Source organism: Orcinus orca, chromosome X, assembly GCF_937001465.1.
Source record: "Orcinus orca chromosome X, mOrcOrc1.1, whole genome shotgun sequence".
In the NCBI taxonomy this organism is placed as follows: domain Eukaryota; kingdom Metazoa; phylum Chordata; class Mammalia; order Artiodactyla; family Delphinidae; genus Orcinus; species Orcinus orca.
Window position 1 is genome coordinate 129,464,776 of NC_064580.1, and position 25,631 is coordinate 129,490,406.

Sequence of the window (25,631 nt, forward strand, 5' to 3'; positions counted from 1 at the left end):
TCTCTGGGGACAAGAGCTTCAGTGTATCTGGCATGTCAGGTGTGGTGTAGGAGGAGCACCCAAAGGGCCTGGGATAGTTCAGGTCCCATTGGGTTGAGATTTGCAGCTTCCATGATATGCTTGTGGGCAAGGCTGGGTTGTTCCACATGCCACTACCCCTCAAGTCACTGTGGCCCAAGGACGCAGGGTGTGGCAAAAGAGGGGCCACCCTTATGCATCCCTCCTGGACATCATCTTCATTTTCTGCTACCTTTGGCTGGCATGCTGGAGTTTGTGAGTGATGATGAGCCCTGATGGTTTCATTCGAGTTACATGAGTTTATCAGTTGCAGGGCATGAAAGACAATATTTACTGTGTTGGCGCTGAGCCAGAGTGGTGGGTGTGTGTTTCCTGCCACTGGAAGTATGTCTTCCATTTGGTTTTGGGTTAATTGTGGCCCCTGGAGACATGCAGACAGAGCCAACTTGCACACCTGACAGTCGGAGCCTTTCTTCAGCAGCCACATGTCACACGTCACCCATGCACACACCCACCATTCTCAGCTTCCTGAGGGTCCTCAGAGGCCTCAGGTGGGCTGGGAGATATGGAAATAGGAAGCAGGGCTTCCTGCAGTCAGTGCTCTAAAACAACATGCTATTGCTTTTAGAGGGATAGGAGGTGGGAGGAAGAGGGAGAGAAAGAGAAATTACTTGTTTTTCACTAGGAAAGCGGCTTAGGAATCATATTTTCAGTCAGTGCTTCTGTTATGGGCTGAATTGTGTATCCCTAAGATTCATATGTCGAAGTCTTTATCCCCAGTATCTCAGAATGTGACTATGTTTGAAGATAGGGTCTTAAAAGAGGTGATAAAATTAAAATGGGGTCATTAAGGTAAGCCATAATCCAATAGGACTTGTATCTTTATGAGAAGAGGACATTAATACAGACATATACAGAGGGAAGACCATGAGAGGACACTGGGCCATCTACAAGCCCAAGGAGAGAGGCCTGGAACAGAACCTGCCCTCTCAACCCTCAGGAGCAACCAAGTGCCCACACCTTGATCTTGGACTTTTCCAGCCTTAATGACCCCAATGCATTGCTGTTGTTTAAGACCCCCAGTCTGTGGGACTCTGTTTCAGCAGCCTGAGTAAACTGATACAGTCTTCTTTAATGCTAGGAAGTCTAAACATCACAGGACAGCTGGTTAAACTGCAGATTCATGGGCTTATGCTCAGATACTGTGACTTAGTAAGCCTGGGATTGGGGCCCCCTGGTTATGCTTGCTCAAGAAGCTCCGCAGGGCAGTCTGAAACATATTGTCCTTGGGCCACACTTTGAGAAATTGGGACTAAGATATTGGACTTGGACTCAAAAGTACTCAGTTTGAATCTCAGCCCCCAAACTTAGTCATCTTGTGACCTTGGCCAAGTGAGGTTGCTTTCTGGGCCTCAGTTTCCTGCCCTGTAGAATGGGGTTAACACTTCCTTTCATACCTAGCCCATAGGATGCTGATGAACATGTATGTGAAGAGAAAAGCTCTGGTTTTCTGTCAGGAATGGTGTCTTAGTCGGGACTGCCATAACAAAATCCCATAGACTGGGTGACTTAAACAACAGATATTTATTTCTCACAGTTCTGGAAGCTAGAAGTCTGATATTAAGGTGCCAGTATGATCGGCTTCTGGTGAAGACTCTCTTCCTGGCTTGTGGATGACCAACTGACCAGCTTTTCACTATGTCCTCACATGGGGGAGAGAGAGAAAGAGAGAGAGAGAGAGAGAAGGAGAGAGGAAGAAGAAGAACAAGAGGAGGAGGAGGAGGAGGGAAGGGCATGAGCACTCTCTGGTGTGTCTCCTTGCAAGCGCACTAATGCCATCACGAGGGCCCCACCCTCAGGACCTCATCTAAACCTAATTTTTTTCCAAAGACCTCATCTACACATACCATCATATTGTGGGGTTATGGATTCAACATATGACTTTTGGGGGACACACATTCAGTCCATTCCAATGGTACCAATGAGCTTGCAAGTCCAACTTAGACCCTATATGTGATTCCCCAGATCTCTGAGACTCAGGGTCTGCCTTTCAAGTGACTGCACCATGAAATCAACCTTGAGTCCTTGCTCCTTCTTTGATTCTTCCTTGCGGTTACTCATCCTTCCTGAGCAGAGGGGCTTCTGTGGCTTGGTTGCCCCAGAATGGAGGATATGGAGATAGGGGTGGGTGAGTAGCTGGTGGGCCATCAGACAGGCCATACTAGTAAAACTTTTTTATAGGCAACTCAAAGGTGCTGGGGCTTCCTTAGGTGATACCTGATCTGGCACCAGGCCTTTCTGGAGGGCTGTCTCAGCATATTGCTCAGACATCAAAAGGTATAAATCCAAAAGCAAAAATACATTGACAGTTAATATGGCATTTCACTGAAGACTTCAAGGAGAGCCCAGGGAGCTATTATATATCATAAAGGAACATTTATTAAATAACCTCTTTAAACATGTTGGCTCTTTTCTGAAAATTCATCTTTTATGGTGGCTGCCTCATTCCTCTTTTCTCTCCCCCAGCCCTGTGCTCCTCAGCCTTTCTAGCCTCTCAATCCATGTTCCAGCTCAAGCTTTGGCAGAGCATTTTCTCGGTCAGAGACTATTGCACGTCTGGGAAAATCTAATGTCCCTGTCTGCCAGCCTTGCTTCGTGGGCTATACTCCCCACCTCCTAATCACAGGCCCAGTTGGCTCTGGGTATGCTGTGTGAGCACAGAGCCCTTAACCATGGTCTTTTTCGTAGTGGAGGCTGTTTCCATGCCTTAGTTCCTGCAGGCCAGGTCCCTGTCTCAAGCCCACTCCTTCCCAGCTTCTGCTTTTGCTACACATCAACCATGTATACACTCCAGCACCCTCCCATCTCAAAGTTCATGGGGCAACATTGTTGGAAGGTTCTCAGTCAGGAGTAATTTAGGCCAGCTTTTCATTTTACAGATGGGAGGATTTGGGTCCAGGAATAGGAAGGATCTTACCCAAGGCCCCACAACAAGGTAAGCAGAGGATCATTACAAAGGTGGTGACCAATACCAGTTGGGCTTTCACAGTCAGTTCAGAGGCCTGAAGGTGCTGGGCAGGAGCACCCTGGGTCTGCAGGGAGCTGGAAGCTGATAGATCTGAAGCACCCGCTGGAAGCAGAGCTATATCTTCCAATGTTTAATCAGGTCTGGCCCCTCCTGATCCACCAGGTTGCCAATGGTCCTGGATAATCGGCATTCATTCTGGCCTCTCCCGCAAATCTCACCTCCCCTCACCATCCTTGCATCCCGTGTTCCCCCTCACACCATCTCTGGTGTTCACCTAATTCTGTCTAACTCCTTCCCTTTGCCTAACTCTGGCTGTCTTTCTGTCCTATGCTGTAAGGTGAAGTGAAATCTGAGCCTAAAGGCAGGAAGAGAAGGACATGGAGGGGAGGTTTCTATTGCTGAGGTGGCAGGAGAATGAAAGGGGTTTGTTCTGCTGGGAATGTGGGCTTGGCAAGGGAATTGTGGTTTCCTGCTTCAAAGCCATTCTCTGACTCTTGGTTTCTCTCTTGGAAAGACCTGGCAGCACTGTGGGGTGGAAAAAAGCATGGGGTTAGGAGTCTGGAAAGCTGGATTCAGATCCTGACTTGGCTTCCTCCTCTGAATGTGGCCTTGGGCATGGCCCAGACTCTCCCTGGGCCTCTTTCCTGTCTTCCTGGTGGGGCAAGTCACAGCCCCTGCACAGACTGGAGGTGGCAAGCAATAAGAGGTGGGAGGTGCAGCATTCAGCCCTGTGCTTTGCATACAAAGGTCCTGCCTGTGTGGGCACTGGCTGCCAATCTCCCAGGCTAGGCTCTTCCAGACTGTAGTCAGAAAATATGATAAGGGGGGCCTCAGGCCTTTCTGCCTGGAAGAGATCGTAGGAAGATGTTGCCCAGTTGGTGCATTTCTAGCACCATGACATTGAAATGGCATTGGTAAGGCAGAAATAGGCAGACATCCTGGGGATGGATCTTCAGGGGAATCAGGAACCAAGGCTAGTGTGCCTGTGGGTAGAGGTATCTCTGTCTCTTGACTCCCCATTCCACTTATCTTCTTGCTTTCAAGTGGACTTCTTTAACACTTGGGGGAGGAGAGGGACTGTCACAGCAGGCATCTCACTCTCTACATGTACAGACGTGTAGCAGCAGACCTGGCAGAAGACCTCTGAGAGTGTTCCCAGCCAGAGCATCCTTGTTAAAGCCACTGTCACCTCCCCCTCTGTAACTGGTCTTCCTGTGTTATGGACTGCATGTTTGTATCCTCCCAAAATTCTTTTGTTGAAGTCTTTATCCCAAATGTGATGGCATTAGGAGGTGGGGTCTTTGGGAGGTGATTAGGTCATGAGGATGGAGCCTCATGATGGGATTAGTGCTTTTATAAGAAGAGACATGACAGAGCTTGCTTCCTCTCTCTCTGTTCTCCACCATATGTGGGCACAGAAAGAAGATTGCCATATGCAAAACCAGGAAGAGGGCTTTCACCAAGAACCCAACTGTGCTGGCACCCTGATATCAGACTTTCAATCTCCAGAACTGTGAGGAATAAATCTTCTGTTTAAGCCACTCAGTCTATTGTATTTTGTTACAGCAGCCTGAGCAGACTAATACATTCTTGGCTTGCCTCCCAATCTGTTCTTTGCTCAGCAGCTAGAGTGATTTTTTAAGCACTTTATTGAAGTATAATTGATGTACAGAAAACTGTATGTATTCAATATATACAATTTAATGATTTTGGAGTTAAGTATACAGTGTGAAACCATCACCACAATCTATACCATAAACACATCCGTCACCTCCAAAAGTTTCCCCTTGCCCTATCTATCTATCTATCTATCTATCTATCTACCAGCTACCTACCTACTTATTTTGATAAGAACACTTAAAATAAGATCTACTTTCTTAGCAAATTATTAGGTATACAGTACAGTATTATAAGCTATAGGCACCATGCTGTTCAGTAGGCCTCTAGGGCTTATTCTTCCTGTTTAACTGAAACTTAGTATCCTTTGACTAATAACTCTCTGTTTTCCACTTCCCTGAGCCCCTGGAAACCATCATTCTACTCTCTGTTTCTATGAGTTTGACTATTTTATTCCTCATATAAGTCATATCATGTAGTATTTGTCCTTCTGTTTCTGGCTCATTTCACTTAGTATAATGTCCTCCAGGTTCATCCATGTTGTTGCAGAAGACAAGATTTCTTTCTTGTTTTTGAGACTGAATAATATCCCATTGTGCATATATTTATATACACCACATTTTCTTTATCCATTCATCCGTCAGTGGACATTGAGGCTGCTCTACATCTTGGCTATTGTGAACAATGCTGCAGTCTATGTGGGAGTGCAGGTATCTCTTCAAGACCCTGATTTAATTCTTTTGGATATATACCCAGAAGTGAGGTTTCTGGATCACATGGAAGTTCTAGTTTTAGTTTTATGAGTGATCTCCATGCTGTTTTCTACAGTGGCTGCACCAATTCATATTCTCGCTAACAGTGCACATCTTCATCAATACTTGTTTCTCTACATCCCATCCCTACCAGCACTTACTTAACTTTTGTTTTTTTGATAATGGACATTTTAGTAGGTGTGAGGTGATATCTCATTGTGGTTTTGATTTCCCTGATGATTAGTGATGTTGAGCACCTTTTCATGTACCCATTGGGTATTTTAATGTTTTATTTGGAGAATAAATGAATTCAGGAAAGCTGCATGATACAAAGTCAAAGTATAAAAGTCAGTTATGTTTCTATACACTGACAATGATCTATCGAAAGAGGAAATCAACAAAGCAATGCCATTTACATTAACATCAAAAAGAATAAAATACTTAGGAATAAGCTTAAGCAAAGAGGTGAAAGACTTGTACACCCCATACTACAAAGCATTGATTAAAGAATTTTAAAAGACACAAATAAATGGAAAGATGTCCCATATTTATTAATTGGAAGAATTAATATTGTTAAAATATCCATAATATGCACAGTGATTTACAGATTCAATGCAGTCTTTACCAAAACCTCAATGGCATTTTGTATAGAAATAGAAAAAAATCATAAAATTCATATACAGCCACAAAAGACCCCAAATAGCCAAAGCAATTCTGAGCAAGAAGAACAAAGCTGGAGGCATCACACTTCCTGATTTCAAAATATATTACAAACCTACTGTAATCAAAACAGTGTGGTACTGGCACAAAAACAGGTATATAGATCAATGGAATAGAACAGAGAGCCCAGAAATAAACCCTCACGTATACAGCCAAGTGGTTTTTGACAAGCATGCCAAAAATACACAATGGGGAAATGCTACTGGGACAGATGGATTTCCACACACAAATAATGAAATTGAACCCTAATCTTACATCATATACAAAAATCATCTCACAATGGATTAAAGACCTGAAAGTGTAAAACTCTCAGAAGAAAACATAGGGAGAAACCTTGATATTGGCCTTGGAAATGACTTCTTGGATATGACATCAAAAACAAGGCAGCAAAAGCAAAAATAGACAAGTGGGACTACATCAAACTAAAAAGCTGCTGCACCACAAAGGAAACAATCAACAAAACGAAAAGACAACTACACATGGGAGAAAATATTTGCAAACTACATATCTAATATTGAGTGATTTAAAAATGCAAATTAGCTCTCTATCCTGCTAAAATCTCCCATGGTTACCTATTGCAGAGAATAAAACTCATCCTTCTTATCGACCTCCAAGGCTCCAAGTTACCTGGCTCTACCTACCACTCCAACCTCATCTGGTACTACTCTTGCCTCATTCCCCATATGCCAACCCCATGGGATTTCTTTCCTCCTTTTCCTTAAATAGACCAAGCTCAGTCTCTCTTTAGAGCTTTAGTATTTACTTTTTCATTTGCTTGAAAAGCTCTACCTCTCAGATCATTATGTGACTGACTCCTTCTAGTTAATCACTTTCAACTCAAATGTTATTTCCTCACAGAGGCCTTCTCTGAACCGGCCAAACTAATGCAGCTACAGGGCTATAAACACGTTGCCCCGAGTCTTCTTCCTTAGGGCACTTATCACTCTCTGAATTCTCTCTGTATGTGTGTTTGTTTACTTGCTTTTTGTGCATCTCTTCCACTTGAATGTAAGCTCCACAGGGCCAAGACATTGTCTCCCTTGACCTTCACTGTATGTCCAGTGTCTGATACTCAGCAGGCACTAGGAAATGTTTGGGGAGTGAATGAATGAGCAAGTGATGTGTAGAAGTTATTCAAGGAAAGGGAAAGGTGAGGAAGGCAACCGTATATAATCCCCTAGGCAGAGTTAGACACCCTGGTCTTTTAGCCCTCATGCTTTGATCACAATGTGTGATAATGTACTTGCTATATGGCCACCTCCCCACCAAAGATGCTAAACCCCATGAGGGCCAAGATCATTTTTGTCTTATTCACCACTGTATGATTTGTGTCTCAGTATACCTGGTACAAAAGGAGATCCTCAATAATTTTTTTGTTCGTTGGTTGAATCTATCCTCTTCAATTGATGGAGCGTAGATGGAATGAAACCCAACAGAACTATCTTTTACAAATGAGAAAAATGAGGCCCAAAGAGACTTGTCCACTGTCATACCCAAGTCAGTCCAGAATGTAGGTGTTAGCAGCAGGACTATTTTCCTGTAAGTGATTTATAAGTTAGCTCAAGTGAGATGGTTTTTCAGAGCTGAGTAACTAAGCAAACAGAAAGCCAATCTATTATGTTTGCTTGGAGATGAGGCATACTCAATGAAATACCACATCGTCCAGGGCAGGACTAACCTGGCAAGATACAGGAATAGAGCAGTTATGTTGAGCCCTGGAGTGCAACTGCCCACACTAATAAGATCCAGACTATCTTTCCACTCTTCCAGTGCCTCCTCTTCCCAGAAACACCAGCCAGATGCCCTCATCCTATAGAAGGTATTGCCTCAAGCATTTGATGTGGCGGTCACTGGCAAGGTCAATGTTTGCTTAGGCCAGGCTTCCAGAAGTCTTAAGATCTTAAGAAGACAGGCTTTAGAGTCAAACAGATATAGATTTGAATCCTGTATTTTCTACTTACAAAAATTGACCATGGTCAAGTGATTCACCTCTCTGAACCTCAGTTTCTTCCTCTCTAATTTGGGTATAGTAAGAATAAGATCTATTATGCAGGGCTTTGTGAGAATTAGATGAGAAAATGTGAGTACTTATGCCACTCTGGGTTCATGTTCTTGGATCTTTAGATGTCTGCCCACTTTGTAGTCAAGTGACTTCTTATGATCTTTAAGGATAGAACTGTTGTGTTTAAATCTCTGGGTGCCTCATTTGCTCCCAGTACAAAGCTGAGCATAGAGTGGGTACCAGTGCAGGCTGCCACCTGTCTGGGATCTAAGACTCAATGAGGATAGGAAGAGCTGTTGCCAACAAGCTGGCACACTTTGTTTTTTACATGTGTGCAGTTGAAGTAGGGGATACCATGCCTAACTCTAAGGAAACAGGCAGACCAAACTTCTGAGGGGACAGGTAAGCAGGATGGCTTGTTTTCAGGTTACCCCATGGCAGTTACAGTACATGAAGGCAACTCCAATATAGCAGAGTTGTATTCTGGGACCAACAGTGCTTTCCAGAATAGATTCACGGGTAGGTACATGCAGTTATTAAGCACTACCTCTGCCCCAGCCTAACTCACTTCTTGACCTAAGCTACTAGATACCAAACTAACGGGAATGGAGATGGGCCAGGAAGCCATGGCTCCTGTGTTCTTAGCTACAGGAAGGAAGTCTTTGGCTTGGAGATCTGAAACACAGGCAAGGGAAGAGATAAGATTGAGGTTGTGGAGAAAGGATTGGTCTAGAGCACTGTTGGATTAAAGAACTTGTCTAGAAAGGAGCCAGAAGCAAAGCCTGCTCCTTGGCTGCAGCCTGAGCTACAAACTACCACCCAAACAACTCAGAATCACTCAAAAAGCAAGACCATAATAGATTCAAAAGCTGCTTTTTTATTGCCTGAAATGGAGGCAGGGCTGACTTTGGAGAAGATGCTTATTTAGTTGGAAGTATCACTGTGAGCAGCTGTACTGATTATGTCCATAGTAAATATTGATATATGGTAAATCCCAAACCAGCACCTATATTTGTACAGCCTCCCCATCTATCACAAGCCCCAGCCATGCTTGTGATGAAATGCAGAGAACGTCATTCATTGGCACCCATTAAGTTGGAGAGAAGATAGTCATCAAATATGGTGATGTCTAATAAATGAATTTAAATTTGGTGTCTAGCAATACTTTATTCCATTGCTTATCATTTCTCTCTTGTGTCTTCAATCTCTCTTGAATTTTTATTCCTGCCCAATGACTGTCCCAATCTTTTCCTTCCCTTTATCAACAAACTTTTTTTTAAAAAGTAGTCTGTTCTCACTCCTTCTTGAAGCCACAGCAATAAAGTTATCACCACCAACACCACTCTACATAATAGTTCTTTCACAAACATTGAAGTGACCAAATCCAGAGGTCTCTTCAGTCTTTATTGATCTTGAATTCTTGGTCACCAGGTCACTTTCTAGGTTTTCTCTTCTGGTGTCAGTGGCATCACACTATTCATCTAGATTGTCTTTGCTCTCTTCTTCACTTATTCTTCCTCCTCTTAGGTGTTGGTGTTCCCCAGAGGTCTTCCATAGGTCCTCTTCTCATTCTACAGTCTCTCTAGGAAAGAGCATGTTTATCTACATATTGATGACTTCCCACCTTTATATTTAGGCTCTTGAATGTGAGACCCTAGGTGGTCTCATTCATGTCCATGGCTTCATTTATCATCTATATGCAGAAGACACACAAGCTTATCTTTAACTCACAACTTTCTTCTGAACTCAGACCTATATGTCTGGACTGTCTACTCTACACCTTAACTTGGATATCCAACAGGCACCTTAAATCACACTTGTCCAAAACTGATCTCCTGCCCTCTTTCAGTGTTCCAATCTTAGTGAATGCTGTATCAGCCACTCACTTGGCCAAACTAAAATGTGGGTGTCATCCTTTACCTCTCCCTTTGCTTCATGCCTCCTCCCATACCCTGCTACTTAACATCATTGCTCTTAAGATAAAGACAAAAATATTTAGTATGGCCTACAAAGCCTTATACATCCTGGCTCCTAGCTATTTTTTCCACCATATTCAGCACCATATTCACCCATGATCATGCTGCTTAAAATGCAATGAGCTTATTTCTGTTCCTTGAACACACCATGCTTCCTTCTACCTAAGGCTTTTACACTGACTGATGCTTAGATCTTCAACTACTTAATCCCTCCTCATTCCTTAGATCACAGATAAAGGGTAACTTCCTCAGGGAGCCCTTCTTGGACCTTAGTCACCCTTAGACCATGCCCTTCTCCTTTAGAGAAATTAAAAAAATTAATAGACTTTATTTTTTAGAAAGGTTTTTGATTCACTGAAATATTGAACAGATAGTACAGAGAGTACCCATATACCTCTCCACCCTTCACAGTTTCCCCTATTATTAACATACTACATTAGTGTGGAACATTTGTTATAATAGTGAGAGTTATAATATTGACACGTTATTAACTAAAGTCTGTAGTTTATTCAGATTTCCTTAGTTGTTACTTATTGTCCTTTTTGTATTCCAGGATACCACAACATATTTAGTTGTCTAAATATATGTCTCCGTAGGCTTCTCCTGACTGTGACAATTTCTCAGACTGTCCTTGTTTTTGATGACTTTGAAAGTTTTGAGGAGAACTGTTCAGGTATTTTGTACAATACCCCTCTATTGGGATTTGTCTGATGTTTTTCTCATGATTAGACTGGGGTTATGTTTTCTGGGGGCAGCAAAATCACAGAAGGAAAGTGAATTTTTAATCACACCATATCAAAGCAACATACTACCTACATCACTTATGATGGTTGATGTTGACCTTGATCACCTGGCTGAAGTAGTGTGTCAGCTTTCCCCACTGTGAAATTATGCTTTCCCCCCCTTTCCACACTGTACTGTTTATAAAGAAGTTACTATGTGCAGTGCACACTTAAAGAGTAGGTGTTTAGCTTCCCTTCCTTTAGGGTAGAGTATCTACATAATTTATTAGGAATTATTCTGTGTGAGAGGCTGTCTCTTCTCCCCCATTTACTAACTTATTCAATCATTTATTTATATCACTATATGAATATTTACTTTATATTTTGGGTTATATTCCAATGCCACTATAATTATTTTGTCTTTCAGTTGGCTCCTTTGTGTCACTTTGACATACTCCCATCATAGAGAGATTTTGTTTTGTTTTGTTTTTAGCACTTCTTTACTTTCTAGTGCTACAAGATTCTTGGCTCATCTTGTATATTTTCTGCCCCTGCCCTAGAATCAGCCATTTCTCCAAGGAGACCTGGTTCCCTTTATTGGAGAAAGAAATTAGAAACCAAGATTTAGGTGCTAGGTGTGCTTTCTGTAGAGCACTTTTATTAGTTGCAAGTTTACATCTACCTGTGTGATTATCTAATAAATGTTTTTCTCATCCACAAGGTGTTCCAGTAAGGTGGGGACCATGTAGGCTTTTGTTCTTATTGTGTCCCTAGTGCCAAGCACAGGCTCTGCTACATAATAAGCATTTAATTTTTTCTAGATTAAAAGCAGTGTATGTTTCATGGAAATGTCATCCTCTTAATCATCCAGGGCAGAAATATCTGAGTAATATAAGTCTTAATCATCTTTCTCACTCTTCACTTTTAGTCATCAAATCCTGACAATTTCTAGAATGCATTTTTTAATTTCCACTCTACTGTGGCATCAATTCTAGCACATATTTTCTATCTATGGACAACCACAGTAGCATGTGGTATCCATGCTGCTAGTTCAATCTATACTTCATATTGCTACAAAATTAATCTCTCTAAAGCACAGCTCTGACAAAGATACTTCTCTAATTAAAAACCCATTATAGGAATGGAAATATATACCATGACATTATTTGTGAGATGTCAATTCTCACAAATTGACTTATATATTCATAGATTTTATTTATAGATTTACTGATTTAACACAATCATGTCTTAACCATGACAGTTTTTTTGGTAGAAATTGACAAACTGTTTCTAAATGGAAATGAAAAAGACCTAGTAAACCTGAAGCAATATTGAAAAATATGAGCAGAGTTGGAGGACTAACCTTACCTGACTTCAAGAATTTCTCTAAATCTTTATTAATCAAGATAGTGTGCTACTGGCATAAGTATTGACCAATATATCAATGTGACAAAATAAAGATCCCAGAAGTAGACGTACATTTATACAGTAATCTTATTTTTTGTTGTTGTTGTTGTTTTTTGTTTTTTGCTGTACGCGGGCCTCTCACTGCTGTGGCCTCTCCCGTTGCGGAGCACAGGCTCCGGACGCGCAGGCTCAGCGGCCATGGCTCACGGGCCCAGCCGCTCCGCGGCATGTGGGATCTTCCCGGACCGGGTCACGAACCCGCGTCCCTTGCATCGGCAGGAGGACTCTCAATCACTGCCCCACCAGGGAAGCCCTACAGTAATCTTATTTTTGACAAAGATGCCAAAGCAATATAATAAGAAAGAAAAAGATATTTTCAACAAATGGCACTGGAATAACTGTCCATCGATATGGATAAGGGAACATTGAACCTAGCCTCACACCATACACAAAAATTAATTTGGCATGGTTCAGGGACCTAAATATAAAGTAAAATACCATAAACATTTTAAAGGAAATTATGGAAGAATATCTTTGTCACTTGGAGGTAGGCAAATGGTTCTTAGCCAGGACACAGAAAATACAACCAATGAGAAAAATTGATAAATTAGACTTCATAAAACTTTAAAACTCTGCTCATCAAATGATACTGCTAACAAAGTGACTAGGTAAGCTATGTAAACTATGTAAGGTAAGCTACTGGGGGAAATTATTTTTTAAAAAACTTATATTTGACCAGGATATGTAAAGAACTTCTACAGCTGAATGATAAAAAGACAAACAGCCAATTAAAAATGGTCAAAAAAATTGAAGAACGCTTCACAAAAGAAGATATACAAATAGCCAATAAGCACATGAAAATTTGCTTATGTCATTAGTCATCTTGGAAATGAAAATTGAAATCACAATGAGATACCACTACACATTCACCAGAATAGTTAAAGATAAAAAGACTGACAACACCAGTTACTGACGAGGATGTGGAGAAAGAGGAACTGTCACACAGTGTTGGTAAGAATGTCAAATGATATGATCACTTTGGGAAAAAGTCAAAAGTCTGGTTTCTTATAAAACTTAAAATTCCACTCACCTTATGATGCAACCATTCAACTCCTAGGTATTTACCCAAGAGCCATGAAAATACATGTCTATAAAAAAATCATACGACAAAGTTCATAGCAGTTTTATTAGTAATAGTCTAAAACTGGAAACAACTCAGGTGTCCATCAACAGGACACTGATAAACAAACTGGATAGACTTGTATATACAAACAGGATACACAAACTGGATAAACAAACTGTGGCATATTCATCCAGTAAAGCACTGCTCAGCAATAAAACAGAATTACTGAAACACGCAGCAGCATGGGTGAACCCCAAAAGCATCATGTTGAGTGAAATAATCTAGACACAAAGGAGTACATTGTTGTTCAGATTCAGATTTCTGCTTCCTCCAGACAACACTGTAAAAGAGGCTAGTATTAGATTGTGGCTTCCCTTTGCTTTCCTCTACTTGGCAAATCTAAGTTAATTTTTCCCCGAAATACTTATCCATTTATCTCAACATATTTACATACTGATTTGAAATACCTCCTTTATCATGTACTAAATATTCATATATTTGAGTACGCTTCTAGATCTGTTCTGTACACTAATTGGTCTCTTCTGTCACATTTCATTGTGGTTATTGTGATTTTAGGATAGATTTTAATATTAGAGAGTGTCCCTTATTTGTTTTATAAAAACATTTCTAGCTATTATCAATTGTTTATATTTCAGATAAGCTTTAGAATCATCCTGTCTAGGCCCCCTAAAATCTATTTGGGATTATGTTAAATCTGTAGATTAATTTGGGGAGAGTTGACCTTTCTTTGATAATGAGGTTTCTTACATAGGAATAAGCTCTCTTTCTTCATTTATTTAAATCCTTTTAGATGACAATGGAAGTTTATAGTTTTTTTCATATAGGTGAAACTTGAAATGGCCAGTGAGGCTGGGATATAGCAAGGCAAGGTAGGACCACCAGTTCAAAGCTCCTCACTGAGAAGAGAGCTAGCCTAGGAAAGACAAAACATGAGGATCCCTATCTCTCTCCCCATATGGCATCAACCCCCTCTTCTGGTCTGGCCCCTTTGTCAGTTTAGCTGTTCACTAGTCATTTGTATATTCTTTCTTCATCTGTACTCCAGAAATTCCATTTGGGGAAAAGCATAATATTCTATATCTGCACTGTCCAATATGGTAGCCACTATTGGACAGTGCCGACCTGGGATACCAGTTTCTAGGTAAGCCTGGGGTTTGAGAGGTGGTATGGTGATTCTGGTTATTCATATGAGCACTTGGGACACCAAAACTACACCACCAGGAAGTTTTTAGTTGTCTTTAGCCCCAAATGTCCATATGCACTAATTCCATTTATGGACAGGCTCCTCTTGACTTCCCCTGCTGGCTATAACCTCTGGCTATATGAGTGCCCCTGGGGCAATCCTGGCTCAGCCAGGGATCTCTCTGATGACTCTTTAGACAGGCAGAGTTCTCCAGCCTCCTTAGTTTCACTCATTGTCTCTCATCAGACTTTGGTGCTATGAGCCAGGGACTTGGATAATTTGCTTTGCTATAACCCCCACCTGGAGGCAAGAGTACAAGCCTCTCTAGGCCTCTCGACTGTCACTGCCACATAGGCTGACTGGAAAATGGGAAGAATATCCAAAGCTGAGGTAGAGCTGTACACCAACATCTGGGCTGAGGCCTGGATTGGGGAAGGTATCCAGGAACTTGAAGCCCAGTCCAACTGCTGCAAGTAATCAGTGAAGGGGTCCAGCCAGCGGTCAGTGCCATGAGTCACAGAGCAAACAGAGCCAGGGCCAAGCCACAGGTCAGCAATGAGACACTGAGATTCTGGGATCAGGCAGCCCCTTCATAGACTTGGCCAGGAGGGGTAGCTGGGGAGGCTAGAAACATAAAGCAATAAGGGAAAGAAGGGATGCTGGCAGATACCAATCTTCTGGCATCCAGAGTCACTCTAAAGAGGGTTGGTAATTTGTTCTAGAGAAGAGTTCACTTGCAAGTCTCCTCAGAGCAGATCAGCTGAGGCCAGAAGCCAGATGAGTGGCTGGGCCAGGAGGGGAGTCATAAACAGCAAAGTTAGGAGGAGACAGACCACTGATGTGGGAGAGAGGCTTCTCTGGGTCTGGACTGGAGATCTAGGTTTCTTGGTATGGACCTCTGGCCAGACAGAGGCTGGTTAGGGAGAAGAGTGATGAAGGGATCAGCCTTGTGGGAGAATCCATGCCAATCCAAAGTGGGCAGAGGCCCTAGTTGAAGTCAAGAGTTCTACACTGGTTAGTGTAGAAATGCTGGGTGAGACTGCAAGGACTTGTGGTGTCTCAGATATTTCTATTGACAGTTAGGGACTGACAAAGGGCTAATAGGAATCTCTGGGGTCTGTGAAACCCTCAAGGTGTGTCCTAGAATCTGGGATCATTCCTAGAACTCCTCTCCCTTCCTGCCACTCTAAGGCCACTGTTTGTTTCCACTCCCCTCCCCTTGCTCCTTTGGGCTCCTCTCCTTCATTTGGGCAATGACCTGAGAGAGCCTTCCTGGTTCCCACTTTCATTTCTCCTGTCCTAAAAGAAGTCACCAGCCTTTTGCATTAGGGACTTCTGGGGGAATGTTTTGGAATCTTCTAAAAGTCTCCTGTACCACCCTTTGTCTCTGGTCCTCTTCATCTACTCCCTCTTCCCCAACTTCTCTGTTATAGTGCCCAGAACCCATGCCTTATGGTTCCTCTATTATCCTGGAGAGGTAAGCTCATCACATTTCCCCCATTTCTCAGCACTTTTCTATTCTCTAGATCTACAGGTTTTTGCTTCCAAAACTTCTTTCTAACTTTTTATCTAAACAAACAAACAACAACAAAAACGGATGCCTACCTCCCAATCAGACTCAAGTGAGTCATTCCCACCTCAGGATCCACAGATCAAGCAACCCCAAAGTCCCTGGGTCCCTATCCTCACCCTACAGAACAAAATCGTAATTGGTCATTTCCTACAAGGAGCCTAGACCAGAGCTACAGTGGAGGACTCTGATGTTGGGTCTGATTTCACAGCACATGTGGAAAAAACATTTACATATGGTTGTTTAGAAATCTGCTTATGCTCTTGGAATATTCTCTTAAACATTCCATTCTGGCATAATTCAGTTTCCCAAGTCCAAATCCTAACAGAAAACATTTTGAAGAGTGGTGATTGCTGAGGAACCATCCAACATATATTATGAATACCATACGTTTTGGCTTTAGAAGGCAAAGAACTTAGGTTTGGAGAAGGAACATTTAATCCCTCTTGATTGGGGAAAAGACAATCACAGGGTTTCGTGCTGGGAAGCAGCCCATACCTGGCCATCTTTATTTCCCTTTTGGATTCTCTCAGATTCCTTAGAAACAAAGGCAGAAGCACTATGATGGGAAGAAAATGGCATCTTTGATTAATAACTTGAGTAGAGAGGGCTGTTAGGAAACAGCCACAAGAATGATTCCTTCAACATCACAATTCATGATTGGGGAGGATGGTGTCAAAGGAGAGATGCCCAAGTTGTTCTTCCTTTCTTTCTTTGCTTGAGATAGCCATTAAAAATTTGAAGGAAGGTCAGTACCTTACATAGAAACCAGCAGATTAAAGAAAGGGAAAGAGTAGACAAGTACTAAATTGATCAGTTTAGGCTTAGCAAGGACATTTCATTGAAGTTCCTAGGGAGTTGTGTTTCTCTAAACCTTGTTTTAATTGTGTATCCCATTTACTCATTTTAGTTTATCTTGATGCCCAGCTGTATTAATTAGGTTAAAATGGAGTAGTAAAGTTTATTAACTTTATTTACTTAGCCATTCCCCAAAAGAATTTATTTTTACCAGAGGGCATAACCAAGACTCTGATACCTGCTACTTGGTGACTGTTTGTCCTAATTGCAGGATAATTCTAGAGAGGAAACAGCCATCTTTTGAAAGTCTGCCTATACAATCTCACATTTGTAAAATACTGGTGATTCCCAGTGTGTTTGATGGACGTGGAGCCCACTTTAACTTCCTTGTGATGGGGGGGGGGCGCGGTCTGTGGGGAACAAGGTCCAGCTGAGACTTCTAACCTAGAGAAACTTGGATACTTCATTTGTGGCATTTATGACTTTTGAGGGATTATTGGTGTGCCCGGCTTTACCTTAGAGATTGGCCCTCTGTTGATAAACCATATGGTCTTGGAAATCACAGAAAGAAGAGGGACAATAAATTATTCTCTAATTGACTAGAACCAATGAATCTGACCTTTCCTGAGCAAAGCTATGAATCTTTTGACAATGAAGCTGCCACTTGGCAGATTAGTCATTGTCAGGGTTGTAAGGGGCCGACCTACGCAGACACAACAGCTTCCCAATACTAACAAGATGGAGGAATCCGTGCTCAAAGACACTGCTAAACCTACCTCTGCATATTGGCAGTGATTTTCCTGCTTATGTGTGCTTGGGGGGAAGGGGAAGACTAGCGGACAGGGCAGCAATGATTGGCAAATTGGTGAAGATCAAGGGCTAGCTAGGTCATATAGGCATCAACATTAACATAGATTACCAGAGTTCAGAAACAACCAGGAAACAGGCTGGGTCAGGCAATGGGAGGAGGAGTCATAAATGTCTCCTGAAAAACATTTAAGGGAAGGTGAAGAGCATAAGAATTCTGGAGTGCTCATGGCCTTCCACTCTCTAGTAGAAAGCTGTGTGGCTGAGGCAGAGCTTGGTCATCCTGGGGCCCTGGAGATACCTGCACAGAGACCTGCTTTCCTGAGCTGCAGAGGACATGGCCAACCACTCCTTTAGGCTGCACTCAATTCTGCTTTGGTGGGAACAACCCAGACTAAAGGTTCAACCATGGAGTATGTCTCATCAAGCAAAGACACCTTTTTCTAATACCTACATTGCTCAGAACCCTGTGTGAGGCAAGGTCAGGCCAGGGCAGTTGGAAGGCACTGGTAACCAGTGCCTCCCCATTGCCTACAGGACAGAGACCAAGCTCCTCAGCCACCTCGAGAGCATCCATGAGCTGAACCCAATCCACCTCTCCAGGTTCATCTGTCACCTTTGCCCCTCACTTACAAAGCTTTATCTTCAGTCACATGGATTGATTTGCTGTTCCCCAAACTCATGCCCCTCCCTGCTACTGTGATTTTGCTCAGGCTTTTCCTCTCATCCATCTGACAACTACCCCTACCCCTCACACCTCCCTTACCTACTCATCCTTCAAAGCCGAGTCCAAATGCCACTTCTTCCAAGAAACCCATCCTGATACCTACACCCTCTGCTTCACTTTTCGTCTGTTTAGTGGCAGAGCTAGGTCTGTGCAAGTGACCTGAGGGAGCTGTTGGCAAACAGGGACCAAAGCTGACCCAAACCCTGTCACTGCAACAAGGCTTGTCCAAATCCTGGTCTGGATCAGGTTCCAAATACACTCTAGCTAGAATGAAATACATTCCTTCCACCTCAGACAAGTAGAAAGTCTTTTCTTTCTTCTTCCAAACTTTCTCAGTTTTGATTTATAGAGTTCATTAACTTAGTTATTTTCCTCTCTTCTCATCCTTTGTGCCTGTTTCTCTAGAAAGCTGATCTTTTAGTTCCAAGGTAGAATTAAATAACTAACCTTTATGGGGACACTTTGTTTTCAACGTTTTCAAAGCACTTTCCCATCTACTACCTAATTGATCCCCACATTCACTTGTGAATTATCCCCACTTTAGAGCTGAGGAAACTGGCCCCTGTGTGAAGCAACTTATCCAGGTCAGAGAAATTAAGTGGTCAGCCAGAGACTAGAGCCCAGACTGTCTGTCTCTAAATCACGCTCTCCCCACTAACAGCAACCACAGCAACGGAAACAACCACCAAGGAACACTTATTGACCACTCAGTGCTATGCACCTCCTATGGATTATCATGTTTTATCCTGACGACAGTCTTGTGAGGCAGGTGGTATTATTATTTCCAGTTTGCAGAGGTCTGGAGGTTTAGGAAGCTTGGGCAACTGACTGGAGGGCGCATGGCCGATAAGTGGAATTGGCACTTAAATCCGGATCTGGCGGACTCCATTGAGCCTAGTTGCTTGGAACAGCAGTTTCCAAGCCATGCTGTCCTTGTGTGCTGAGAAAGGCTGTGCCATGACATTCCCAGCCACCTATGTGCATCCAGCCACTAGACTAGAAGAACCAGCCATTCCCTTGGAGTCAGAAGATCTGTGCACCAGTCCTGGCCCAGCCATCTATGCTGGGGAAATCACTGACTGTCCCTGGACATCAGGTTTTCATTTGTAAAAGGACTTGGACTTTGTTGTGTCACAAACCTAAGTTGGAGTCCTGTCTGTCTCACTAGCCAGTAGTGGGATATTGGATCTGTATGAGTTTTATTTCTTTCCTCTGCAAAGTATGGGTCATAATCATACCTGTCTCATGGGTTATTGTGAGAATGACAGCACATAATGCCTGAGGAGCACTCAGCCTTATGCCTGGTACCATGTATACACTTAAGAAGTGGCAGTTACTGATGGCATCATTTCTTCTCTCAAGCCTAAAATGTTGGCATTTTGTCCACCTCAATATTTCTCCTCTCCTCAAGTCCTGAGGCCCAACCCTTTCTACTGGCACTATTAATCCCTTCCCCATCCAGCTTCCTGAGATCCCAGCCTTGCAAACATTACCATCCATGCTTACTTCCCAGCCTCTTTTGCTGTATTGACTCTCTGCAGCCTAGAAGATGCTTAAGCATGTCTTAGTCTCCTGGAGCTACTTTGATTTTTCCTCTCTCTTCACCCCAAGCATCTGGAGAATGGAGACTGCCTTCAAGGCCACCCCATCCTTACCCTGGCTCCATCCTTGGCTCCCAGCCACCTGTCTCTGTCCCCAGTACTCCCCAGAACCTGATCCCACAACAGACATCAATATTCCTGACTGCCAAATCCAATGGCCTCTTCTTGCCTAAGGCTCTTCCTCAGGCTCTCTGTACAGAGCTGTTCGTTCCACTCTCCTGAGATTGGTTTTCTTTTCTTTCAGCAAACATACCTTATATTTGAGTCTCCCAGAAAGTTTCTGAAAACTATCATGGATGAAGCACCGAGACCGGAATTTTGGCCTCTTCCCAAACTTGTTGACTCCCCTTGACTCCTGTCCCTCCTCCCATCTCCCAACACAGATACTCCCAAGCTTCTGTCCTTGGCCCAGTTCTCTATCTCAACACTTTCTCCCCTGCAGATCTCTCATGCTCCCACGATTTCTGTGCTCACTTGTGTGGATGTTTTCCAGGTCCCTATCTTCATTCCTGTTCCCATCTGAGCCAACTGCTTATTGGATGCCCAGCTGAAGAATCTTCACACATCTGAAGCAAAACTAATTGACTCCCCCAACAAACCTGTTATGTCTGCTTAACCTATTTCTGATCACAGTACCAACACCTCCTAATCATCAAGGTTTGAGCCCTATGAGTCATCTAGGAGAACCTCCTTTGTGTTTTCCCCCACCAGAAACCAAGTCCTAGGAAACCTGCTCCTGTTCTAGAACTTCTCCCCACCCCTCCTTTCCAATCCCACCAACTTTGCCTCATTCAAGCTCTCACTATTCTCACCTGGATGACTATGGCGTCTCCTACCTGGTGTCCTGACATCCAACTCCCCTTCTTCCCAATCTTTCTCCCCATCACAGCAGCCAGAAAGATCTGTTTACAACCTAGACCTTATTACCTCTTTCCCTTGAGGTGTCACCTCTTCTTTAAGAGAAGACACCTTTTATTAAATTGAAAGGAAATTAAATTTTTAATTTTTTGTTTAAGATAAGATTTATACACGGATACCATTGAAACTTATTCACAACCCTTCTCTCTCTCCCTACCTCCCTGCTCTCTCTCTTTCTCTCTCTCTCTCTCTCGATCTATCTCTGTCTCTATACCCATCCTCATCTCTAACCATGAACATAAAGGCAAGGGTTAGAATGAGGCTTGCTCTAACAATGGTTATTGTGTGGGAGTTGAAGTTATTTTTAATTTCCTTCTTTGACCTTTTCTGTATCAAGTTGATTTCCAACTAGGAGAACACATAAATTTGATAAAAACAGTAAAATCATTATTCAGGGTAAAGAAAAAAGAAAACCTCCAGTGGCTCCTCATTGTCACTAGGACAAAGTCCAAACTCCTTAACCTAGCTTAAGAGGCCCTCTGTGATTGACCTCTGCCCATCTCTCTCTCCTCATTGAAGACCACCCCCCCTTCCCTCTGTTCTCCTGAAATCCAGCCCGAGGCACTCTTAAAGACTCACCATTCCTAGTACGTACATTGTCCTTCCTCTTCTCCCTTCTTTACCAACTGAAAGTATTTCTATCCTGCTGGGTGAAGCAGACGATGGGAAAAATGAGATATCTCTGTGGACAGGTAGGTCTCTTTGTTCCTCAAACACAGCTCTCGCTTCAGAGTCAAGTCATTGGTAGCCAGAAAGGCAACCCTCCCCTCTGGTACAGCCAGCCTTCTGAAGGAGGGCAGGTCTGGGGACAGGAACTGGCACAGGTGGATTGAGCCCTGACTGTGGATGGGGAATAGAAAGAGTGGCTAAGGAAAGGAGTTGGTAGACCAGGTGGCCAAGGTGAGCTTTGCCACTCCTTGCTCCTCTGCTACGTACATGAGCTTGGTGAGCAACTTTCTTCCCCAAACAAACCAGAGGAGGTAGAAGGAGAATATGCTTTTAGGCACCAAAGGGGCCTCAACTGTTCGGATGCCAGGTAGCCCAACAGTCCCCACCCCAAACATGGCTCTGCTGTGGGACCACAGAACGTGCAAACAAATGTCACTGCTTTACATGGTCCCTATACCCCTTTTCTCAGTCCTGGTAACCCCCACTGAGAAGGTGGAGGGCAAGGTGTCCCACGCAGCTCACCATCACCATCCCTCCTAAGCCCAGCTCTGTTTTCACAGGGAGCTCTTTGAAGAGATTGCTTAATGACTCCTTGGGCACCTCAAGCACAATATGTCCAAGACAGAACCTAACCTTTCTTCCCCACCTCCGCCACCACCACCACAAGCTGTTCTGCCTTCTGTGTCCCGGATCACAATTAATGGTGCTACCATCGCCTTGTCCCTGGCTCCACACATGCATCATGCTCTTTCACACCTCACTGCCTTCACATATGCTGTGCGCTTGCTCACAGTACCTGTAACCTCTCCTCTTCAACTGGTCCCCATCAAGACTCAGCTTAGCTGTTGACTGTTTTGAAAAATTTCCTTTTAGCCTTCTTATCTTCTTGAGACTAGATTTGGAGCCCCTCTTTTGTGCTCCTCAGCAACTAGGGATACCCCATTATTACTGTCACTTTCCTGAATGGTTTTTCCATCAGACCTGGAGCTACTTGAGTGTAGACACCATGTATTATGTGCCTATGAGCCCCTATTGCCAAGCACAGAGCTCTGTATACATTTGATGCTTAGTAACAGCTAGTTATATATTTATGGATTCATAGATCTTTAACTTTTTCCTGGCTCTTATGTCCTGAAATCAGTCAGTCACTATGTCCTGTTCCTTTATCTTCTTAATAATGTCTTGGTCCAGTCTACTCTTCTTCAACCCTAGGACTTTATTACTAGTTCAGGCCACCACCATCTCAATGCCCAAACACCTCAGCCTCTTGAGTGGTCTTCCAAACACCACCCAACAGCCAGACAGAGGCTTTCAAAGCACATATTTTCTTGTGTCACCCTTCTGTTCAAGCCTCATTTCAGAGGCTTGGCACCACCCTCAGCACAAAGTCCAAACCCTGACGACAGCTCATGTCAGAGATCCTGGGGAATTCAGCTCTTGCAACCCTCTTCAGCCTTGTTCCCCAGACTCCTTTTCCAGAATCCAGGAGTCCAAGCAAACAAAGCAACTTGCCATTACTTTTAACCACTGATTTTCCACCTCCATTCCTTTGCTCATGCTCTTAGCTCAACCTGTAATCCCATCCTCAACATGGAATCTCCTCCCTTGTGTGCTCTCTGTCGAAATCTGTCCTCTGTTTCAAGGCTCCACTTCTTTGCCCTCATTTAGGAGGCCCTGGGGAGCCTGGCCACCACCAGGTCAATGGCTCATACCAGGGATGCAAATCCCTTGGGCTACCTGAAAAAGGACAGGCACCATCTGGGTCGGCCCTTGGCTGGGACATGGGGCTTCTGAGCCTCCCTGTCTCAGCAGAGACCTCTTTGTCCCAAAGAAGTTACTTATCAGTTTAGGGGTTAGATGGTGCCCCTTGACCCCTCTGGATGCCTCAAGGATACCACTTTGCCCTTCAGCTGAGCTTTTGCTATAGCTGCTGGCAATGCTGTAGGTTACTATCTACACATGTAGGAAGCCTTGGGGACACTTATATGGGTGACTAACGCTGAGACCTGGGATTCTTCCCCAAAACACAGCCTTCACATCAGCCAAGCCAAACTCGGGACCTGACTTAGGAGGTGAGGCTGAGGAAGCCAAATGGAAATCAACTTGATCTTGTGATGTACTTGTGTGAGAGCTACGGTTTTTCCTGAGATCAGGAGAAACTTGAGCCCAGAGTTCTCCTTGTAGGCAGATGGATGACTTGGCTGAAGTGGCAGGGGACTTTTAACAAAACAACTCTGTGCTAAGTTAGAAAGGATGATAAGACAGAATGTAAGACTGAATAATGTGGGAGTAGGGTAGAAGGGACTCCTTTGCCCAAAACTATGCCAGAAAAGGTAGACTTTAGTCCAGGGTATACCTGTGGGCAGAATTCAGGGACTGCTAAGTCAGGGCTGGGGGATTCCTAGGAAAGCATCTTTTTTTTTTTTTTTGAGATCAGGGAGGGAGGCAACAAAAGCAATATTAACAGAGTGCCTACTTGGTGTCAGGCACTGGGTAGGCAGTGGGGACACAGAAATGACACAGGCGACTCTCATTCTATCCCTCCTTCAAGGATCGTCTGCTGTGGACTGGAAGTTTGTTACAGCCTCAGTAAGCCTGGGAGCTGAAAAGCTCCTGTGTACCTGGAGCTGGGAGGGAGGGAGGAATAGATGTTGGGAAGAGTCAGCGAAGTTCCCAAGCCTACTCCATGGGGACATGGAGACCCCACCCCCACTCTCAACATGTAGTGGCCCTTGGAATCTGTCCAGCTTCCAGCTTCATATGAGTTAGTGTCCAGTAATGCTTTGCACTGTGGAGGGGGAGTAGAGGTCAGGGGCTCTCTGTTGGGTTGCTTCCAATTTCCTTATACTTCCAAGATCTGGGATTTTTGAAAAATAGCTCATGTGGAATTTGTTGGCCTGTTCTCTCTTTTTTCTTTTCCTCTCCTCTGGAATGACTTAAACTTCAACTCTCAGCCCTGCCTTCTTGCATTGATAGATGTGTCTAGAGTGCCATCGTAGCTTAGGAGGTGAAAAATGAAACACAGCTGGTCCTAATTGCTTGCTTTGTCAAGACCAAAAGTGCTTTATTGACCAGTATAGCTATGGCCTTACTCCTCAGCTTGTCTCTGAGTCACTGTGGCTGTGTCAATAACAATGCCACTGACGTGTTCTCTTAATGGCTGAGACTGATTGACCGTTTGCTGACCTGATTGATTAATTGACTTCCAACTTGTATCTGCCTCAAAATAGCACCTTCAGTAGAGCACATGGCCTCACTCTATGTGGTTTTAGTGCAATCACTTCAACCTTCTGTGCTTTGGCTTCCCTGTCGAGTCAAGAGATTTGTCGTGAGTGGGTGTGCTGACTTGCTGAGAACACCCAAGTGTTTAGTGGAGGCTGAGGACAAATGTGCCAGAGTGAGTAAGCCTTGCTGGCCCCAAGATGTTCCTGGAGGCATGCTCTTTGTCTTAGACAGTTACCTTAGGACCTCCAAATGTAGGAAGAGTGGATGCAAGCCATGTGCACATGTGTGTACCCATGTGTGAACCCATGTGTGAACATGAAGATCTCTCCTCATCAAGTACCCTCCCAACCACCCATGGGACCTAGTTACCTCAGATCTCAGATTTCCCATCAGTTCCTTGGGGAAGCCTCCCCTGATACCCTGGGCGATATCAGGTCATCTTGGTCTTCACTCTCAGAGCAGCTTGCAATTTTTCTTCTTAGCACTTACCCCAGTTGGCAATGATATTTATTTCTGTGACTATTTGAGTAATGTCTGTCTCTCCCACTAACACGTTACACAAAGAGGGGACCACAACTCTTTTATCCCTTGAGCCCAGCGCATATTCCAGCATATAGCATGATCCCATTCTTTTTCTACCTCTGTAGGTACCACTGTACTCTATACACCCCTTTCCTCCTTCCTCCCCCTTACTTTCCTACTTCCACTGGCCAATTGTTTAAATTTAGCCACAAGTCACCAGACTTC